This window comes from Melozone crissalis, unplaced genomic scaffold, assembly GCF_028551555.1.
Source record: "Melozone crissalis strain CALT ecotype California unplaced genomic scaffold, PUWL_Pcris_2 ptg000027l_1, whole genome shotgun sequence".
NCBI lineage: Eukaryota > Metazoa > Chordata > Aves > Passeriformes > Passerellidae > Melozone > Melozone crissalis.
This window is the reverse complement of record NW_026535805.1, coordinates 79,421,531-79,444,429: the sequence shown is the minus strand read 5'-3', so window position 1 is coordinate 79,444,429 and position 22,899 is coordinate 79,421,531. Positions and strand designations below refer to the sequence as shown.

At 37.1% G+C, this 22,899-nt stretch overlaps 1 protein-coding gene across 11 annotated transcripts in view; it reads left to right on the top strand.

Moving 5' to 3' along the window:
• The window catches only part of ADGRB3 (adhesion G protein-coupled receptor B3), a 445,203-nt gene that overhangs the window by 79,207 nt on the left and 343,097 nt on the right, over positions 1 to 22,899 (top strand). The gene's annotated exons all lie outside the window — the stretch shown is intronic.

The following is a 22,899-nucleotide window of genomic DNA, read 5'->3' as shown; positions in this document are numbered from 1 at the left end:
ATGTTTTTCAAATTACCTTCAGTCCAAATCGAATCAATAGACTAGAAAAGACAATTAGTCCAGAGCATAAGTTCAGATGTTTACTCTTGAAAATGCTTAAACAGTAAGGAAATCAATCCATCTTAGCCTCTGATGTTAAAAATCTGTTGCTTCATTCTATTTTTCCTCAGATTAAGTTATGAGATTGATTTATAGAAACAACTTCAGAGCAATAACTACTCAGGGCTTTAGCTTAACTGCAAATACCTCAAATTAAAAATACTATGTGACTGTTTAAACTTTGACAAGCTCACATAAATAACAATATTTTTTATATATTGGATCATTTATAACAGTACTTTGGTAAATCCCCTGCAAATTTAAAAGAAGTTGAGAGCTAAAAACAGAAGGTAAGTTGTAGGTACAGAGTTTGTGGTGATTGGGAGTGGGGCTGTGGCTGAGCCTCACCCCCAGTGGGCACAGCTGTGAGCAGCAGGTGAGCAGCACTGACAGCAATGAGCCAGGGAGTGCCCAGGGGCACTGACCAACACCAAAGGGAACTGAGGGCACTCAGGTGCAGTGCATCAACATGAGGGGTATAAAAGGTTGGGCTAAAGAACACAAAGGGTGGCTGCTTGCAGCTTTCTGATGTGGCATGGTGGTTCTCTGTGTGGACAGATACCTGAAGCCTCCTGATGAGGTATGGTGTTCCTCTGTATGGGTTAATGCTTAACGCTTTCTGAAATGTTATAACACTATTCTGTGTATCATGGCTGTCTTGACTCTGCAATATGCTGAGACAAGAAGTATGTAAAGTAAAATTATTTTTAAAAAATTGCTTTAACAATTTACAGTGTTTAAAGAAAATTAGACTAAAGACAAAAAGTTGGAAAGAGGAAAGATTGTTATTATTTCTTTGTCCTTATTTTCATGTTTTCTTCTGACTTAAATTTTTTTTCTTGATGCTGATTTTAGTTTAAATGGATGCTTAGTTTCTAATGGAAGAAGTAAAGCTGCTCTTCCACCAGAGTGTGTTTGACTCAACTGTGATGTGATCACAGATTGTGAACAGATCATGACTGTGCAAAATTATCCCACATAGGCTAGAGGAGTTACAACTTTTCATTAGACTTCTGTGGCTATCAGAGGTTCCTGTGCTATTTTTGCAGTATGATGGAGGGAGGCAAGTGCCTTTTCCTTTATATTGCATATATATGGATTTGGCACTTCTTAAATCACATGGAAAAAGTCATGGTCTTACCATGCATCATTAACCAGGTTAGTAATTGTGGGTTGACTGTATGCTGCGTTTTAAATTAGTTCAAACACAAAATTACTTGTTTACATAGTTGCCCTTAATACTATTATTTTCTTATACCACAAGATTTAAATTTTTCTCTTAAAAAAAAAAAAAGCTTATAAATAATGAAAGTAAAGTCTATTTGCAGTGATAGGCTGAGTTCTTTGTTATGCTTTTCTAAACTTTTTTCTGCTTGGGACATTGATCTAAAACTCAGCTATTCACTACCATACAGGTATTAAGATCTAAATCTCAGCTATTCACTACCATACTGGTATTAAATTAGATATCAATAAATAGTCTTACTCAGTCTTTCATGCTTTATTGGTACATCCTGACCATCAGGTGCAGAAAATAACAGCATTACTATACTTTTTTATGGTGACAAGCACTGATGCTTTTATGGAATTTTCTTCCTCAAAAAAGTGAAATTACTTATGAATGAAGGTCAGCAATTACTCCCTTTACTAATCTCCTTCTCCATGACCTGAACTCTAAACACTTCCCCCCTGTTCCTTTGACTTTCTAATCAGCTAAAGATATGATATTACTCTCTAATTCTTTCTATTAACCTTATCTCAATTCTTCCATCAAGTTCCCTTTGCACAGCATGTATTTTTTTTTTCATTGTCTGTAACACAGAGGCTAGAATATTTGTTTTGGTATTTAAAAAAAGAATCTCTGGTATTAATGTAAATATATGATCTTGAATTACAGTATTGTTCCGCAGCTTGTATTGACATTAGCTGACTTGCAATCTACCAAAAAACTGCTGGCAACTTCAGTATCCAAGATATCAGCCTATCTGGCCCATTTTCAGGGCTATGAGTTATATGGGTCCTGAGATTTGATTGATACAGCCATTTCATGAAAAAAAAAGCTTCTCCCAGGCCTGTTTATGTTCTGTGTTTAATGTTGCAAAATGTGTAACCTTTCCAAGAATAGAAGATGCAAACATTGTGTGCTCCCTTGGCGATTACTCCTATCACTAGATTAAGATGCAGCCAGCTTGTGTTTTACCATGGGTTTGTGTTCGGTACTTAAGAAGACTTGAATCTGCAATTATAGACAGACCTCGGGGCATCTAGATCCATAATTCAGGCTTGGATCAGACAGATTTGGCTTCAGAAGGCTGGAAAACCTCCTGTTGATTATTTGTATGCTTGAGTAATCCTGCCCCTCACTTCAGTAGGATGGGCTTACCTGTGGAGATTGATGAATAGCATCTAAATAAAATCTACAGTTGTAGTGCTTTTGGATTTGTTCTGATTGCCTAGATTTAGACCATTGAATGAGATAAACAGAATACCACTTTTTGGAACTTCAAGTAAAATAATATAAGATATTGCTGAAATGACAGCTAAATTAGAGGCCACCTAATTTTTTCAGGACTGTTTCAAAAGAAGAATGTAAGATTTAATACAGCAAGGTGAACCTTATGGACCAAGACAGGCAAATTTTTGGATTAAAAAAAATTTAAATTATTGTAGTTTCATGTGAAATTAATAAGTAATTCAGTTTCTTTTGACCTTAAAATGGTGAGAAAAACAGTTATTGCCTGACCAAGCATTTCTTCAAGCAATAATTTTAAAGGGAGTGTCTAGGTTACAGTTCTGTTCAGCCCATATTGGTTTACCTTTAAATTACCCTGCAATTCAGCAGTTAAGGAAACTTTTAATAGCTGCAGTGGTGTGTGCTGCAGTGCTGCCTGACACCCTTGGTAGAAAAAGCTGAGTTAATGAGATCTCATGGAATAGAAATCATTTGCTTTGAGCTATTCTTCCTTTTTCCTTTGAAAAAATCATACTGACAGTTTGACTCAATAGGTCAACTGGATGTGGAACTAGCTTTTCACCAAAGATGTGAAAATCCCATAAGTATGGGGATGGATTGGTCCTCAAACTTTGCCCGTAGTACCTTTGTCATACAGCTGAACGGGAAGAAAATCAGTACAAGTTGTGGTATAATGGCAATGGTTTATAAAGAACTTAAACTTTTTTTTTAAGGGGGAAAAAGCTTTTTAGGCTAATTTGAGTGTATCTCAGTAAGTTGAGACCACTAGCTGAAAAAAAATTTATCAAAGCAGTGAGTCATGTGGAGCATTCCTTTTCTCTGACTCAGAGTCCTGGTCTCTCTCAGAATAAACACTACAGGTAGCAACTATAACTAGGCAAGGGATACATATTAAAGAGAATTGTCTAAAATATAGAGAGCAACCCATAGACTTGAATAAGAATTTAATGTGCTGTGTTTTTTGTGTTATTACTGTCTAAAACAAAAATATTTGCATTTTACACATCTGTTACCCTTCTTGTTTGCAGAATAAAAAAGCTGTGTGAACATGCAGGCTTGTCTTATGATTTACTACATATGGATCAGATTCCCAGATATTACTGGCACTATCAGTTTATTCATAAATTGCTCTCCTCTACAAGTTGTCAGAGCCATTTCTCATATTACAAGATTTCAAGTAAATTAGAATATTAGACATCTCAGTAACCAAGTAACTGTTTGTAAGCTTCAGCAGCAACTATATATTGTCCAGTAGTTTTCCAGTATAAAGATGTTTCCATGGACAATGAATGTGCTAGTTTTATTTATTTGGTCAGGATGGGGAGGAGGAAAACTGCCTCTCTATTTAGGGAATCTTTCTAGTAATATAGGAAGATGCTTCTGTTTTCTGTATTTAAAATGCAGATTATTGTAAAAATCATTTTCCAGGAAGCTGGACATGCTAAGTAAAAAGGCAAGCCTTTTCCTGGTTATTTGTGAGGTTTTGTTGTTTGTTTGTTTTCTTTTCAGTCTGCTCCGTTGCTGTTGTTTTGTGTTTTGGTTTTGTAGGGTTTTTTTTTAAATGCACTTTTATTGATTAATTTTCAGTGTTTTCTGTACTTGTCTCTCCTTCTTCCTGTCTTTCTCCTTTTTAATAATGTTGTTGGCCTCCACATTAATTCTGAAATTAGTGGGAACTCTTATTTTAAGAAGATTTTTTCAATAGCAAAGCGTCTTTATATGGTTTCAATCACTGAACTATTCAGCTTTAGTAACAGGTCTATATGCTGTTTTCTTTAGGCACATGTTCTGCTTTTGCATTTCTAGTTTTTTATTATCAGTAATGCAATAAACCAATCCAAACCAAAGTCCAGAAGTTCTGAACTTCTGCATGAGGACTTGTTTAGAGTCTATGATTTTAGACCATGCTATCCAAAACCATTTGAAAATGACACATGAATAAACATGAATCGAAATCTTCCTTAAACATTTTAGATGTGAAAGTTTAGGAGCCTACTGGCAAAATTGGCGAGAAACTGAGCAGTGTACACACTGAGATGTGTGCACAGATGCCTTTCCAACCATCCCATTCTGTTCATCGCTTTTGGAAACAGATCACTGGAATATTCAGTGGTGTGAAGTCTGTCTCCAATCTGTTAAATAATAATGTTGTGATAGTACTGTGAAGACTGCAAACAGGGAAGTAAATTAAGCACCGTTGGAAGTATGCACCTATCTATTCCACCCCTGGGATCAACATCAGCATTTATGTATCCTGGATATGCCGTGACCTTTCTCAAAATCAACAGCCTTTCTTGTGGTTCAGAAATTATATGTTCGTGATTGTGACAAAGCAAAACAAAAATGGGCGTGGCACTTTTTGAGTAATTCAGAGTTACCAAAGATCACAAGTCTGGCCATAATCACAAATACGCAGCTGAACTCAGTACAGGATTGTATGGATCAAGATGAGAAAAATACCAAATGGAGAAAGTCAAGGCATAACATGCTGCAGAGAAAAATAAAAAAAAAACCTAAAAACCTTTCAAAAGGTAAAATCATATCTTCGGATAGTGTGGAGGATAGAATCAGTGTTGCTGATTTTAGCATTGAATCACTAGCCTTCACCTCAGAAATCTCCTGAGGACTCAGTGTCATGTCAAGAACTCATTTGAGTAACATTCAAAACATTATATAGTTCATGTCATCCTAAAACTGTAGAGAGAAGAATCTGCAAACAACAGCAATCATCTCAATGAGAGAAAAATTCCCTGAAGACACTGAGAGCTTAAAGAAGAAAGAAATTTAGGGTGGGAAGCAAGGTTGAAGCTGAAGCTCCTCTAACAGAAGCAGACACTGAAGGAATGGTATAAACACGCACCTTGGAAACCATTGATGTCAAGCTATTTTCTTTTTATGCTTTCCCCTTGAACATGCTTATCACCTGCCAACTACCTATTCATTCTGATGGAGAAGCTTGTTATCCCAAACCAACATCTCATTAGATATTCCACTTTTTCTTCTCTTCTTCTGTATTTCTTTCATCTTCCTCTTTGAAGTCTTTCACAAGCAAGGAATTATTTTGGTCAAAAAGCACCTGTGAAGGTTGTCCAATGCACACACACACCCCTGCTCCAATACTCCAACTTTTAATTAAGTCTGTCTTCAAAAATGATCTCTGGTGGATAGTCCACACCTAGTGACTATAGCAATACCCTGAACCTTCCTGCCTCATAGGAAATTGTGTTACTATGTTTAAAAGGTGAGTATCCATGTGGTAATGTGCACCTATGTTTCTTTTGTTTCTTATTTCATGTAACAGTTACTAGAGAATTTTCTCAAGTTGTTCAGAAAGAAATATATTCAATAGAAAGTTTGATTAGTCTAAATGAGAGATTTTACCACATATTTCAAAGCTTATAAAAATCTTAAAAGATAAATATTTGCTGAAAGACTTGCAAAAAGCTGCAGTGTCAGTTATAACACTTAAGACTATTGCTACCATTTTTTAAAAATTGCATTTTTCATTTTCACATTTTTATTGGTGCTGTTGTACCCACATTTATGAAGAGCTGTATTGTTGGATTAGGTTTTTAGAATGAGCATGTGATATAGCTTGGAAGATTGTGCCTTGTCAATCCAATTCAGCTGTGATAGTCAAGGAAAGAAGTAGAATGACAGAAGTATTAGAATCCACTGTAGTAATCATTGCAAGAACATAACATAGGCTTTTGTAGACGTTTCTGTGTGCTTTACAGAAATAGTGTGTTTATGACTTCTCAAAATTCCCGCCAAGAACTATTTGAAATGTAATAAAGCATACAGGAGATTCATGAGTAGTAAACACAAGTGTTACATTAAACTGAGTACTGAATCAACCTGGTTTCTCTCAGTAGAATGATGTGCTTGCAGATGAAAAGTTAGTATACATATACAATATTCTTAATGTCTGAAAACCCAAAATGTTCAGCCACTGTGGTCAGTGGTCAGTTCCAGGGGGAATTCCCTGAAAGTGATCAGCAACAGGAATGAGGGATAGACATCTACCTGTGTAGCTGCAGAAAAGAATTTCTGCACTTCCCATTCTTCCTGTCCAAAAAAATCTGTATGCCACTCAGTCTATTGTATTTGTAGGTATTTAAAGCTAGTCTTGATGTATATACGTTTCTTTTACAGAAAATAGTGTTTTTGAAGATTTTGCCCCATATATTGTTACTGTCATTGAAAATGTTGCCTGTCCCTAGCAGCACAGACCTGAAATGAGCAAAAGCCTTTGCAAAGGAGAGTTTGAAAAAGCTCATTGGCTTCTACCTTTATCCTAGGCAGGTGTACATCCTCTGTCTTTGACAGAAAATATGAATATTCAGAGGCAGGAATCTGAGTATTTAAAATATACTGGAAGAAGTGTTACTGACTGGAGTGAAAATATTTTTTTATGTCACCAATGGTTTCTGCAAGTGACAAGGAATATAGTCAGTGGGAGAAAAGAGGAGAGAAGGAGAACAGTAACAATCTTGTGCATAACAGAAGGAATGGCATGAAAGCCCTTCTGATAGTCCAAGTTCTACATTAATCTTCAGAACTGTGTGAGGAAAAAGGTATGTTTCTCTCAAACTGGGAAGTAGATAGATGTGGCTGATTTAACTCTCTGGAAAACTGCAGGGCTGATGAAGGCAGGTAAGTGAATGAATAGTTCTACCCAACAGCAGCTGTCTAGTGCACTGGCTTGCTTCTTACACTGATCACCTGATGCTGGATTTAGGCAAAAGGAGCACTTTACAGTAGCTGCTGTGTTTTTTGTGTGTAATGAAGAGGATACTCCCTTTTCCCTGAACCATCACACAAAGTGAGAGCAAGAAAGGCTTATGCTATTTGAGGCCAGTTTTGGATGGGTCGTGGGCTGATGACAGTCTTTAATGGAGAGGATTGATGATTTGCTCTGCACAAGTTATTGCTTGCTAACCCCTAGAATTAAGTTAATAAGGTTGTGAACTCAGCTAAACCACATCTGGATATGGTGCCTGTACTTTGTGTGTCAGGCTCAGTGATTAAGTTGCCTCCAGCATTTCATAGATTTGTAGAGCCTTTCATTTTCAGCTGTTCTGTTTCCCATCAGCTGCTACACAGTGATGGGTCTCAACATGAAACTTGCAATGTGCTGTCTAATTAATGAATGCATGATAACCATGTATTTATTACTGTTATTTTTAAGTAAAAGATTAATGAGTGAAATTCAGTAGTGATGCAGAACCACAGTGCCAGGCCTCAGTCCCAGTAAGATCTATGGCATATGCAGAGTTTCAAGCATCTGTGCTTTTGGTCGGGAAATTCTGCTGTTAAAACACTTGGCTATCTGGTTTTTCCTAGCATGATGATTATCCCCCCTAGTGAATGATAAGCCTTACATATTTATAGACTTTCTCCAATTTAAGATATGGGAAAATACTATGGAAAGATCTCCACGATTCAGAAAAATACTGATTTAATTTGAGTTGCATTTCATACTGGATTTCTGCATTTAAAATGTTTTAATAATGTGTATTTTTACATGTATATGTTTTTACTGTCTGGGACACTGTCATAGCTTTTTTGCTTCTGACTGCTGACCAAAGAAAATTAATCAAATATAATTTATGTTAGTTAAAGGAAATTTCTACTTGTCCAACATATGCAAATGCAGCCTGCTTTATCATAGATGTTCATTCAATTATAGCTCTTCAGCTGCCTTCCTGTTCTGAAATATCATACATACAAGAACTCCTGTGTACTTGATAGAGCAATGTCAGAGCAGACAGGTGTGTAGGGAACTGAACTCTCCCCTGCAGACCTCCTACCCCAGCTCCAGAGAGCCACACCTTCTTCCAGTCCTGGTCATGCATGGGGGACTGACGCAAAGCTCCTGCAGTATATTCTGAATGCAGAATTGTAGGGCTCTTGTAAATCACCAAGGAAATCAAGCCCCCAGATGGAGGAAGTGGGATGAAGAGCATCCTCCTTGGAGCTCTGTCCCAGCAGAGCCAAAGGACATTGAGGGTTTGTGCCTCTCTGAGTTGGTTCCAGCACTGAGTGCTGCTTCAGCATCATCCTGTGCACACCCAGTGAAAACTTCTGTGGTCACTCCTGACACACTGCTGCAGTTCAGAACGAGATGCTGTTCTTTTTGTTCTGCTAATCCCAATGTACTAGTTAATAAATTTTCTCCACAATTATATTTATTTAAAGCCCTGCACAAATAGAAAAAAAAAGCTTTTTTAACTTGCACTCCAGTGGCTTTCTTGCAATATAATTACTTAAAATGTTTTTTGTACTACATACAAATAATAATTACAGTTCCTACATGCATTTTGTAAAATTCATCCACATTAAAAAAACTATTCAGGGGAAAAAATGTGATTGTCATGTCAAAAAAAAAAAAAAACTGTTTTCCAATACGTATCATATCATGACTGTTGCTATTGTTGAACTAAATAAAAAGAAAATACATTAATTCACCTCTTCTCCTACTCCAGCTATCAGGTGACCAGCAATTTGGCCTGTTAAATTTTTTTGTAGTGCCATAACATATTATAGAAATCTCTGAAAGTTGATGTAGTGTGTTGTGTCACTAGTCATAAATAGTCCAAGACTTGTTACACCATCAAAGCTGAGGAGTAAGCCAAGACACCCATTTTAAGCTGCTTTGGCTCTTTTATAAAGCTTCTTGTTTAACGTGAAAATCTCAAGGACATGCATCCCCAGGGGTGTTTGTCTTATGCTCCAGTAATGGAGATTAAATTTGTGGTAGTTAGCTAGCTAGCTCTTTTTCTAACAAGAAAACTAAAATTCATTAAAAACTAATTAGGAATGTATAGGAGGTTAATACTCCATGTTAAGCCTTATTAATGTGAGATAAGTAATTCATAAAGTATCAAAGGACTGCAATGGACAGAATTAAGAAGAATTATACCACCAAAAACTACATTAAAGCAACATTAAGGGTCTTGTTTGAGCTTGAAAAACCCAGGAAATTCAGAGTGAAAGCTAAATCTCTGATGCCAGCTCACTTTTTTATGGTGGGGTAATGCCCATGATGGTCCTCCATTAAGAAGACTCAGAGTACATCATTAGGCATTCCTTTTCTACAACAGAAGCTTCAGTATTAATTACAAGAGAAATAAATCTTAAAGAATATAGATTATTGACCAAATGGTTTCACATTCATAGGATGCTTTACATGCAAATTATTGGCTAGATTTGAGAGGTGTTTCTTCAGATCATGCTGTTGCAGCTGGTTTCCAAGTCACAGTGACTTGCAGTTTTAGCAGTCAAAAGAGCTATTAGGCTGTAATACTTGTTTTCTAAAGTGCAGTGTTTTGAATGTCACAAATTTCTAAATTAAAAAAAATTATTATTTTGTTTTGGCTTTTTTTTTTTTTAATAAGCTTCACAGAATAATTTCAAGTGAACAATATTTCACAAAATCATACAATATTGTGTATATTAAATAATCTTCATTGTGGTGCTCCAGCCTCTACCCATATCCAGCCCTATTCCAAGTTCATCACTGCAGCTGCAGTGAAGGCACACATGCTCATGTCCCCCCACCCCAAGCACTTCTGCCCCCTTTTAAATCACATTAAGTGCTGATGTAAATGTCAGCTACAGTCCCATCCACTACAGCACTTAACTAGAAAATCTTGTACAAGTTTTCTTCAGCAATGTGCGAATTACTGAAATGACATTTGGGTGAAGGATTAGAAACGGGCATTTGTGGGATCCTGTGCTTAGGGAAACCTTGTAGAATGGGAGGAGAGTGAAGAGGAACAGGGGAAAGAAACTATGTGTGTAGCAAACCCTTGCGTATGTTCCTTACCATTCCAATAGCAAATCCCAAAAAAGGAAAGTAGAAAAATCCCAATGATTTTTTGACCCAGCAAAAGGATTTTTAGATTGTAGACAGTCAAAAGAGCACTGCTTGCTCCTGCATGTGGATGGAAATTCCAGGGAAAGCTGGCCTTCTATAGCCTATATCATGTGTAACATTTGAGGGGGTATTTTTCCCAGGCACCTGCCTCCATTAAAAATGAAGTGCAGGCAATAGATTTTTAATTGAAGTGAATTAGCATTTGTACGTTTTGCTGCAAAAGTGAATTTTAAAGCTGATTTGAGTGATAAGAAAGTAAGAAGATTTGACAACTTAAACACATTAAGAAATACTAATACCTTACATTTTTAAGTGCTTTTTATCCCAAAGGAGCTCTAAGTGCTTTATAAGCTATGTAGATGAATTACTTCATGCATCACTGAAATAAATGCAGCCACCTCTTTTAGCAGAAAATGGGACTGGCTGCACAGCACACAGCCTTATGATGCCGTATTGCTAAACAGGCAGAGGAGGATGCTGAGGGTTGGAATTGTTTCAGCTGTCCTCTGTCTACCCAGGTGAAAACATCTCTCATATGTCTGCTTTTGATTCACCTCCTGAATAATAAAGTTCAAGGCATTTGTTAGGACACCAAAAATGATGGCTGGGCCAATAGATGAGTGCATGCCTTAGGAGGGTAATTCAAACCTGAGTTTCATGATGTCCCTAAGTCACAGCTCTCTGTGGAAGTATGCTCTTTGTACCAGAGAACATGCATGAAATTCTCTGAACTTGTTGGACTAAAGCCTCAGGTATAGACAGTTCTAACCTCTCTGAAAATTCTTGCACATCTAAAGATCCTTGAGGAAGTTGGGTAGCTGTTTTGATAGCAGATGAGATAAGGTTTATTGGGGAGATTTCTACTATTCCAATTCCTTATCTTTGTACTATAAAGCATTTTAGGTTTTCTTTATGTACATTGCGTAACTTTACCTGTATATATTTCATTATATTGACAATGAGCTGTGTGAAAAATAGAAAAAGTAGTTGTCTCAGACTTAAAAGTATGCAAATCAAAGTCCCACTATTATTGGTTAAAATTAGCATATTTACAGCAATTCTAACATGAAAAAGTTATAAAATACTAAAGAAATAGGAATTCTTTTGCCACTGAATAGAAAAAATTTGATTCAGTGAATTGAAAGTAGACAAGTGGATTTGTTTTTCCAAAGTATGTTGACAAACCATTATAGAATTTCTCTCTCTGTTATTGCAAAGATAACACACAATATTCTTCATATTGGTAATAATATATTCACTCCACCCTGCTACTTGCCTGATGTGAACTGAAGTTCTCTCAGTGTTTAATAGAAATTCAGAAAGGATCTACATGTTCATTTTCCATAACTTTAGCAGAGTAAGGGCTATAGTATTTACTTGTTGCTCCTCCACAGAATCTAATAATTAGCTGCATAACTAGAGCAAATATATCTTCTTCATTTACTAATGTATTAATCCCTCAGGATATAAAATCCCACTTCATCACATGGTGAGGTAATAAACTACAACCCCTATTCCAGGTATTCTCCTAATTTCTAGAAAAAGTTTATCTCTCATGACCTTCAAAGGCCACAGAGACATCTACTTTATCCTTTTATAGGGCATGATTGAGCAATCTTTTAGGTGACATTCCTCAATATTTTCATCTGAAGTCATTTTGTGACATTTCTCTAAACCCTGACTGATCTTTCAATATTTTTCAGCAGATCTGACCTCAAGAGTAGCATTCAGTACACCAGATATGAGCTTCCTAACTATGCATGCAGTAGTCTCTTCTCTCTGTTTATTGCCTTAGCTCTTTCAGCTCCAGTTTCACACAAAGTGATGCATTTTACACAAACAGATAAGCAGATAAAACATATGCACAAACTTCTGTTGGCAATAGTTGTTTTGCTCATCCTTTGGATACTGCAAACAAAGGCAAGGAGCAAATCTCAGTTTTACAAACAAGGGAGCTTGATTAACAACCTGCCTAAACCTTTAGGTTCTCCTGCAGAACTTGGCTGACAGTTTTTCAGTGTGTGACAGAGCTCTCATGACATAAAGAGAGTATGTGCCCCTTTTTGCCACTACGTGTGTAGAGACTTGTCTTGAGGAATGCCTGAAGAACACAGCACTTTAAGAAGCCTCTTGAAATCTCTCAGGTTGGTGCTCCTGGGATATGGAAGGGTTGTCTGTGGGGTATGGAAAGTAAGACCTCATTACAGAAAACATCTTTCCAAAGAAAATTTCCAAATATTTTTTTTTTGCAAGAAGCAACAAATAATTAAAATAGCTGATCACGCTGAACAGTTCATCATCTGTATCCACTTAATATCAGAAGATTTGTAGGAAGAGGTGATCCTAAACTTGTAGCTTTGAGCAAAAAAAGCATGTTTGAATTTTTATTCTATCCTAAAAGGAATAGTTTATCCACAAAAATCTTATCCACAACTTGTTTAAATTCCTTTTTTTTTTTTTTTTGGGTGGAATAGCCAAGTAAAAAACCACCAACTATAGTTTGATTTTATTATTTTCATTAATTTCTACTAAAAAAAAGTACAGAAACTGGACAAAAAGAGAACACAACTGTCCATAGGAGCTAGGGTCAACATAAGCTCCTTTGTTTCTGTTTTTTGTGCCATTTACAAGCAGACTTATAAAATGTACTGTGGTACATCCTCTGGGCACAGCACTGCCCAGGTACCTGAGAAACACATGAAGCAAAATACATTTAAAATGTGCTTCAAGTCCAAAATAGAGGGCTAGTTTGCAGAAATATAAAGAAGCCCCAGAATCACAAAATAAGCTGTGTTAGAAGGGACCCATCAGGATCACTGAGTTCAAGTCCTTTCTCTGCATCAGATGCTTAAGGATTCAGATAAATGCGTTTGTGAGACATTTCTCAGCAGCAGTGTAGAAATTCAGAATGTTCAAGGACATTTTTTAATCCTGTTGTGGTTGATCTTCATTTTCAAATGCCTCAATAACTTTGAAAACCGATTCCAGAATAAGTAAAGTTATTGTGTTAATAAAATAGAAATTTGGGAAGATTTCTGATCCAGACTGTGCTAAGTACCCACTAGGCACATTCCAGTTACTGAAATGAAAGATTTTTAGAGAGAGAATAATACAAGAAGAATATTTCAAATAAAATTTAATCTCTCCCTTGGCTCACAGAAAGCAGACAAATCAATACTTTTCTCAAATTTAAGTAAGATATACGCCTCAAATTAGGCAGAATGACACACTGGGTCTTTGAAATTCTTTGAAGAGCATCATAAGATGGAATAAATATACTTTCAGGGGAAAAAAGCACAACTTAAATTCTTCCGTTTTTATTGTAGAAGTCTTTTCCAAAGTCACATTGTCAGGAAAAACTAAGCTGCCAAAAGAGTTATTGGCTAGATGAAGACTTTGAAATTAATTTTCTGTCATGACATTCACAGGAAGTATTGTGTGGGGGTGAGTGGTTCTTACTGCAAAGGGTGTTGGCAGAGCCTTGACTGTCTCATTTAAGTGCCTCTGCATCAAGGACTTTTGGTAACCCTGTCATCAAGTTGCTTTCTGTCTTGTATGAAATATATCACCATTCAGTGCAACAACTCAAGTTCCAAGTCTAATGTGATTTCTTTGACATCTCTATAACTAAAATTCATTTGCTCAAAATTTGAACTACACTGCAGAATTCCATGACTGAATGTCTCGAGAAATTTTTATTGGGGGCTTTCTGGTATTCATTCTAAGCTGTAGTAAAGGTTCTTTCGTGCGAGGAGTGATATGCTTAGAAGTTAGGCATCTGTCTTGAATGGGAATCAGTACTGATTAAGGAGGACTTAAAGTATAACTTGGGTAAACTCAGCTTGAGGAGTTGACCTGTTAGGCAAAATATTTCAAATAAAATTATCTGACATGAGGTAAGGCAGTCAAAACCTTGCATTTCTGGCAAAAGAGAAACTTCTCTTTTTTCCTGGTCTTTTCTCTACTCCTGATACGCACTTTCCATCTGCTCTGTAGCTCTTCAGGCTCCTCTGGAGCTAATTTTGTTCACTATTCTGGAAGAAAACTAAACTAGCAACAAAAGAATGAGAGTTTGCCTTGAATTCAGTGAGTTGAAGCAGCAAATGATGTACTTCAGTGAAAACCAAGGCAAGTGTGAGGGAGGGGGTCTGGCAGCATGGCCAGGAGCAGAGCAGGAATCGGGAGACAAGCTGGTGTGTGTTGGGAACAGCCAGAGTGAGTCAGAGGGACACAGTGCTGTCTTTCACAGCTGGAGTTTCCCTGCATCCCCTCCTTTTTGTCAAAACCTGCCCAGGGCTTTGTTACTCCATCAGTTTTATTTTTCCCTTGAAATAAAGCTAAAGAAGAGGATAGAGCAGCTGCGGTCTTGATTTAGTTGGGCAAATGAACTCTTCAGCCAGGCAGAGGAACACCCATTTGCACAGCCTTGACAAGTTTTAGGGAACACATAGATTTCCAGGTTACAGTACTTTTTTGTTTTGTTAAATAATTTTCTTAAGCATTCTGCCTAAATTTAATTTTGGCTGCACCCACTATTTGGGTCTTGCCCTTTGCTCTATTATAGCTCCCCTGAATTATAGTATAACAAAATGTAAATCCTGCAGAGGCCATTGCAAGATGACAGAACAGTTCCCAATGTTTAGAAGGCATCCCCTAGCCAAGAACATGGAATTTTGTGATAGCAACTGACTGAGCAGTTCCTGCACCCTATCTGTTGGACAGCTGCTGGGGTACCTAGTCACTGATCAGTGTGAGCAGGATTGCCTTTAATTCTGAAATACTCAGATGGATCTCTGGGTACAGGAACATACAGTTTTAGATGTATAAAGCTCAGCCTAGCATCTCCCACACTTTTAAGCCCTTTCCTTAGAACTGCAGTGAAGTTCAGAGCCTTTTTAGTAATGCTTTATTATTAATTTGAGTATGGTGTAGAGCTTCTGAAATCACGGTTGCTTTTGCTTGAGAAAAAAGCAGAAGAGGACACAGAGTAGCAGAAAACTCAGTGTGCCTCAGTGTAGTGCCTAGAGCAGCCCAGGAGGCACCCAGACAGCCCTTGGAGGATCAGCACAGCCCTCCAGAGTGCCCTAGCTCAGTCTTTTCCCTGAAAGGTGAGATAAAAAGATCATTTCTCCCTCTACACTGAGGAAAAAAAAAAGTATTTGCCTCTTATCTCTGAAGACACTTGCTGCATCAGATCCCTCAACTTGAGGCATAAGGGCAAATTACTCTTCTTTCCTAATGATCCAGACTTCTCCAGCAGGAATCCCTGGTCACCAGGCACCCCCTGTGCTCATCAGCCTGCCCTCCTGCCTGGGGCTCCCTCATTCCCCATCCCAGCTGGGGACACTGCAATGGCCCAACACCCAAGTCAGAGCCTTCCCTTTGTCAGCCCCCCAGGAGGCTGTGTATTCATTTTAGTCCCAACTGGAGAGCAGGTGACACGAGGAAGGAGTGATTTAGCAGTCCAGGCAGAAACTGCTGTTTGCAACAGGGTGCTGTCTTCACCATGGCCAAGGGAACAGAAAGTGGAACTAATGTGATTGTACAATCTAGTTTTGGTGCCAGTTCTGTTTTAAAAGCAAGCCTCAATTAATCTTATATGCAGTTAAAGATGTGAGCGTATGTTTATGCAGCTGACCTCCACATTTGTCACCTTTGGTACCTGGAACCACTCCTTGCCCGAGGTACTTTTCTCAAAGACAATTATCATATTTGGAGGCCTTCAGGGATACACAATGTTATTTATATTAGATTAGGGAGTAATTTGAATTAAGAATAATTGATAAAAAAAAGCAACAGAAAACCTGATTAAAAAATCACTAATAATTCCGTGTGACTCATGGATCTACAGACATTGTGTTTTGTTTAGTGTGGTATTAGAGAAACTATATGGCAGGCTGGAAGACCCTTTTTGGGTCACTAGCTGTCTGATTTTTATAAATGTATGAATTTTGCACAGGATTCTGTTGCCTCAGCCTGATCATCTCCATATCCATTCACCCTCTCAGCTGAAAGAAGCTAACAAGTACCACTTGCAAGGGATTTGCATGTGATTTGTGAAAACCTGCCTCCTGTGCCTGAGACCACAGAGTTCACAACTGAACTGCCTTCTAATAAGCAATTACTTCTGATTATTACTCACAAAACCATCAGTCCAGTCAAATCTGAGAAATCTGAGTGAAGTGTTAGTTTTTATTTTTTTCAGACACAGAATTAGGCAAACTAATATCATTAAAGTGAAAAAGCTCATAATTCAGAAAAGCACACATGGAGAATGAAAACAAAGTAATAAGGGAGTTCTGATGTAAGCAAAGCCAAGGGGGTGGAGAGAGCAAGTTTCAATTCTTCCTTTCAGCTCTGCCAGTTTAACAAAGACCGCTTTATCCATGATTGTGGGGAAGGGGCTGGGCTTTAGTTGCTGATTTTTTCAACTAAGTCTAAAACTTGTGCCAACAAATGCTTCTTTTTTACAAGAAAAGTGTTCCCAGTATTATATATGCATATTTGGAAGACTGCCAAAGCATTAGATGTCTATGAAGAGATAATAAAGAAAATGTCTGTATACAACACCAACTGTAGATCTCTGTCCTTTCTTTAACTTCTGCATTGTTCTTAGGGAAGGGCAGAAGAGTAAGCTGCACTGTTCCCACTGCCAGTTAGCCACTTTCTCAGCAAGTGATTTTCTTGTTAAGACAAACTTGCGCACTCTTGTTTGCAGACAGCTAAACCTCAGACATGTAGGATGGTGCAAAAATTGAGAGATGGCATGAGAGGGAGAAAGGGAAAGATGGTGAATTCGGATCCTCTTCCAAATGGTGTTCATTATATAAAACAAGGACAAAGAGGAAGCTGAAAAATGCAGATTCATTTTTAGGAGACTCACTTGTTTGTCTTTAACAAGGGACAGAGCTTCAGGCTTTTTCTTCTCCCTTCTCAGTAATTTTTATGCACATATAAACAGTTCTTGAGAAAATGCCTAAGTGCACTGTATTCCCACAGGTACCACTGGATCTTGAGATTTATGAATAATGTGATTAATAAGTCACTCCACAAAGATAAGACAGTTTTTTCTTAGCAACACAAAAAATATTAACCTGAAAAGTAAATAAGGAAAGCAACATATTGTAGAATCATAGACTAGTTTTGGATGGAAGGGGCCTTTAAAAGTCAACTAGTCCCATCCCCATGGCACAAGCAGGGATGTCATGAATCCAGTCAGTTGCTCAGAGCCCTGTCCAGCCTGACCTTGAATATTTCTGGGGATGGGGCATAATCCACCTCTCTGGGCAATCTGTTCCCATGTTTCATCATCCTCATTGTGAAACATTTCTTCATACATCTAATCTCAATCTGCTTTCTTCTGCTTTAAAGCCATTACCCCTTTTCCTACTGTAACAGGCCCTGCTAAAACATTTATCCCCGTCTGTCTTATAGACCTCCTTTAAGTACTGAAGGGCTGCATGATAGAAATAATATTGGTATGAAATTTTTTATGTTTCTTATTTTGGTCAAAATAGAACTTTGATTTCTAGTATATGTCTGCTTTTTAGGAGAAAGTTTTAAATGTATGGCATTACTATAGTCTTTTGCACTCTGTGTTGGAGTATAAATAGTCAAATAAGATATCCTGACAAAGTTATTGCTTATTTGTTATACCCTGTATTTGTATTCAATTTGTCATCATATTGATACAGCTACACACACAATGAAGCATAACAAAAATATGTGAAACAAAACCTGTTCTTGAATTCAGTGACTCAGTGCTATTAATTTTGACATTAACATTGCACTGTTTTGACTTTTTTCCACAATTGCTTACATGTTTCTAAAGCTATAATTCAAGTTTTTCTAAATAATAGATTTAACATGTGAAAAAATTACCACATGTAGCTGTAAAGCCTCCCACAAGGATTTTGTATGATTATACAACTTTAGATGAGGAAGGAAGGGATTGGAAGACATGATCAGAATCCTGTGTTGTTAGGCAATTATATTGTATTTTTCATTCCTTTCTGTTACTTCTCTTTTTTTTTTGGCTTTTTTTTTTTTGTTTGTTTGTTTTTTTTTTAATTAACATGGTTCTAAGAATGAGCTGGTACCTTTATTTACCTACCTATACATTTTCCTTATCATGAAAATTAGGTCACTATGCTATAGTGAAATGCTATAGAAAAACTCTAGAAGCTGACTAAATGAGTTTTCAGGCTTACAAAAAAAAAAAAAACCTTTGAAGAGATATATAGTTTAAGTATTAATTAGCAAAATTAAAGCAAAATAACTCCTCCAGCTCTGTGATGTGGAATGATAGAAAATAGAATTGTTGAGCACATCCAGTTGCTGTCTCTCTCATCAGCCATCTAAGAGAACAGGCTGTAACTTCTGATTAAGTAAAAAACAGAAAGTGACCATCCCTAGGTAGAATATTTGATAAATTTTTTAAAGAATACTTATTTCTACATTGCACAACACAAAAAAAAAAAAGAGATCAAGTCTTGTAAGTGACAAATCTGCATGAATGATTACTGAGATAATTCCTCAGCAAGATAAAATTGAAAATTAAAAAAAAAATTCAAATTGGCACCCACAGTTATCAAGCATCCATCTTACAATGAGGGAGGTCACTTCAGAAACAGAGAGTGTTTTATCCCAAGCTTCAGTTCTGTGGTACAACTGGGAAGAAAAGCAGTAAAGCAGTAAATCATACCCCTGGGAAAAAAAAGGGAAAGCTAGAATGTCAGGAGTGCAGTGTCAAGGGGAAAACAGCTGTTACTTAAAAGTGTTTTGTCTGCTTGTCTATTGCCTTGAATATTTTGTATTTCTTCCTCCTTTCTCCACCACATGTAAGGTATCACAGAAGGAAAATAAAGAGACACTGTAGATCTTTTCCTTCACAGTCATGGAAGGCAAAGGTAAAGTTTTTCTTCTGATGATATAAGGCAAGTGCAGTGTGTACAGGTGGACATACAGAAAAAAATATGCTGCCTTTTAGCATGAAAATATTGCAGATAGGACATCTGTCAAATATAGTAAACATGACACATTTTAAGTGCCTTCACGAGCAGATTCAGAGACCTCTAAAATGTTGATTATGCCTGTTTGAAGGTGGCATCCTTAGGTTCTGTCCTCCTCTTTATCTATCCTGCCATCAGTCCTTGATTCTTACCCATTATTTCCTTTAAAATACAACAAAATAGAAATGTGTGACTCTATAAATTGGAGCTTTCCCCCCAGTGTCCCAGTTTTGGCTGGGACAGTGTTAACATTCTGCCCAGTAGCTGGTGCAGGGCTGTGGTTTGGGTGCAGTGACATTGATGTTGATAACAAGCTGATCTTTCAGTTGTTGCTAAGTCGTGCTTGCTCCAAGTCAAGCAGTTTTCATCCCCCATGCTCTGCCAGAGAGGCAGTGCTTGAGAGGCTGGGAGGGAGGTTGGACACAGCAGCCAAAGGGATTTGGCACAGCTTGGAATGCCATGCCCAGTGTCCCAACTGGGGGAGCTGGCTGGGGGCACTGGGCACGGCCTGGGAACGGGCTGGGCATCAGCCAGAGGGCAGTGAGCAGTTGTTTTGTGCATCACTTGTCCTTCTTGGGTTTTATTTCTTTCTTTTTGTTCCTCCCCTTTTCATTATTACTATACAGTATTATTATTATCATTATTATTATTATTATTATCATTATTATCGCTTATTTCAATTATTAAGCTGTTCTTATGTCGAACCATGTGTCTAGAAGGTTTTTCCAATTTTTATCCCCATCCCACTGCTGGGGGCAGGGGGTGAGCAAGCAGCTGCATGGGATGTAGTTGCCAGCTGGAGTTAAACCATAACACTTGATTATAAAAGAATACAAGAGGAAAAATTATTAGCAGAAGACTGAAAGCAGAAGATTCTGGTGCATATATGTACACACATTTTCTGTATTTTAACAGCCTATTTATGAGTTATCCTGAATGTTAATTTTCCAGAAGTTAAAAATCCCTTTAGATCTACACCAAAAGGGTGCTGCAAACTGCTAACTGACTGAGACTCAGGCAACATGACTTACTGAACTGTTTTATTCATGTCAAATACAGGGGGAATCATTGATTTTATAGTTTTCACTCATCCTTTTTCTTTCCAGAAATGCAGATGTTTTCTATCACTAAAACCTATATATAAAATTTGTTTCAATTTGTTTCAAAACCACCAGCATAAAAGAAATGAATAATATTTTATTCTTCAAGAGCAGCACAATAGCTCTTGCTTCATACAAGAATTTAAAAATGTGAAAATAGGAACACACAAATTGCTTAAATCTAGACAGAAGGCTGGAAATCAAGCTCTTGAGTTCTTGTAAAATTGGAAGATTGTACTCATTAGGTTCTTGAATTTTGAACTGATTGAAATGTTCAGTGGTATGAGAAACAAGTTGGTTTCTGATTGCAGGAATTTTGCCTACAACTGTAAAAATCCTAAATAAGAGATATATATCACATGCATGGAATAGCATCTGCATCAAGCTTCAATTATGCAACCTAACTGGCCTTTTTCAGGACTTCTAGAAGTATTTATTTTGAAACAGTTTCTTGGACAGATTGATTAGAATCAAGAGTACCTCCATAAACTGCCAATTTCTAATATACTTCCTAGGAGTGCGCAACATTTCTGTATCTGAGCAATTAGGGGTTCTATTCACAATGATTGGACTTTTCAATCAGTCAGAGGAACTTCATAATACTGATGTATTTGAATCTCATGGAGATATTCTGAATCGTAAACCACTAGAGATGTCTAAATTTAGCCTGATGAATTCCATCCTAAGAGAATCAGTGCTATTACATACACCCACAGGTTTGTTTCAGAGTGAATAGAAGAGGTAGGAACCTTAGGCTTTCGGTCAGAAATTCTGTTCAATTTTCATCTAAATTTATTTCTTTTGCTGAGTGTTTGGTGCTAGAGATTTTGGAATTGATCTATGTTACTTTTAATGCAAGCCCTTGACACCTGCTTGGGATTATATGTCATTTAATGCCAGTTCCACACTGAAGCACAGGGAAAAAGGATAACAGGACACACGTACAAATTTCTTGAAGATGTAGCTGACACCTTTAAGTTTGCACATTATCATTTAGTTCCTGAAGGGTGAAAGAAGATAGAACTTGCATTTAACGTTCTGTCTGAAGTGTATTCCTACCATGTAATGTATTTGGACATTTTGCTCAATAATTCTTAGAAACGTTGCAATTCACCACTAAATCCCAGTATCAGTTTTTGAAGATTGAATGGAGGCTATAACAAGGGCTTAGCTTGCTCTACTGGGTGATCTTGCAATTTAAAAATATCCAAGCACAACGTGAAATACCTACCTTCATGTAGTAATAATGTAGATCTTGATGTGATCATCTCTAATGTATTTCATTATTTCACTATCATCTTCACTAAACACTGTATCTTTCTCTCATTTCTTTTTTTTAATTCAGTTCAAACAATATATGTTGCTATGCAAAAATTTTTTGCTTTTCATTTTTCTCTCCGTCTGCTAATCGTCTTGTTTTGAATAGGATAGTTTTCAATATTTATTTCTGAGTAGAAGTACTTGAGTTTTGAAGCTTTAAATTACTTTATTTTGGTGACTAGTTCTTTTTTGGTCTTTGTTGTTTATCAGTACAATTTCTGAGGATGATAAGTAAATGCTAACAGCTTTCAGCAGTGGCATTTTAATGGAGAAACCCCAGCGTAAAAGAGTACATTTAGTAAATACTTGTCTTAATTAAAAAAATGTCCTCTCTTCTTTCAGTTATTAAAAATATTATGATTGAAACCCCATAGTTGTGCGCTCCCTCTGCACTTGTTTAGAGAAGGATCTAGTTTAGTTCAGATGCAAGGACAAATAGATTCTCAAACAACACTGCAGCTCAGATTCAGCCCTGCTCTTCTTTCTCCCTCATGCATATTGGTCTTTAATTCAATAATAACTGAGTCTGATGGCTTTCTGTTGCTGTCTTATTCTTCAAACACAATAATCTATGTATGCATATTACCTAGGATTAGAAAACTCTCCTGTCAATGCTAATGTAAGGAAGTGCAATCTGTTTGCAGGTACCTTACAGTTTCAGGAGAGGTTTGGTCTGCCCATACAGTACTCATGTCTCACTTCATTTCTAAGAAAAAAATAATTTTATAACACATCATATGCTTATGTCAGGTAATAGCTACAGTTTTTATTACATGTATACCACTGCTCTTTTCATTTAAACCAAAAATTCTTTAGTGTCATTTAAAACTAATTTCCATTGGATTACGGCTTCTCCTGACAAGAATTGCACTCTTCATACAGATTCCTGCTCCTAATGTTGAGCATGAGAGCATTTGTTGGTCACATCGCCAATTTGGAGATAGAAATATATCCTGCATTTATTCCTTTGCACTCTGTAGTAGAAAGACAAAAGCAAATTGTTCCTGGCAGCTG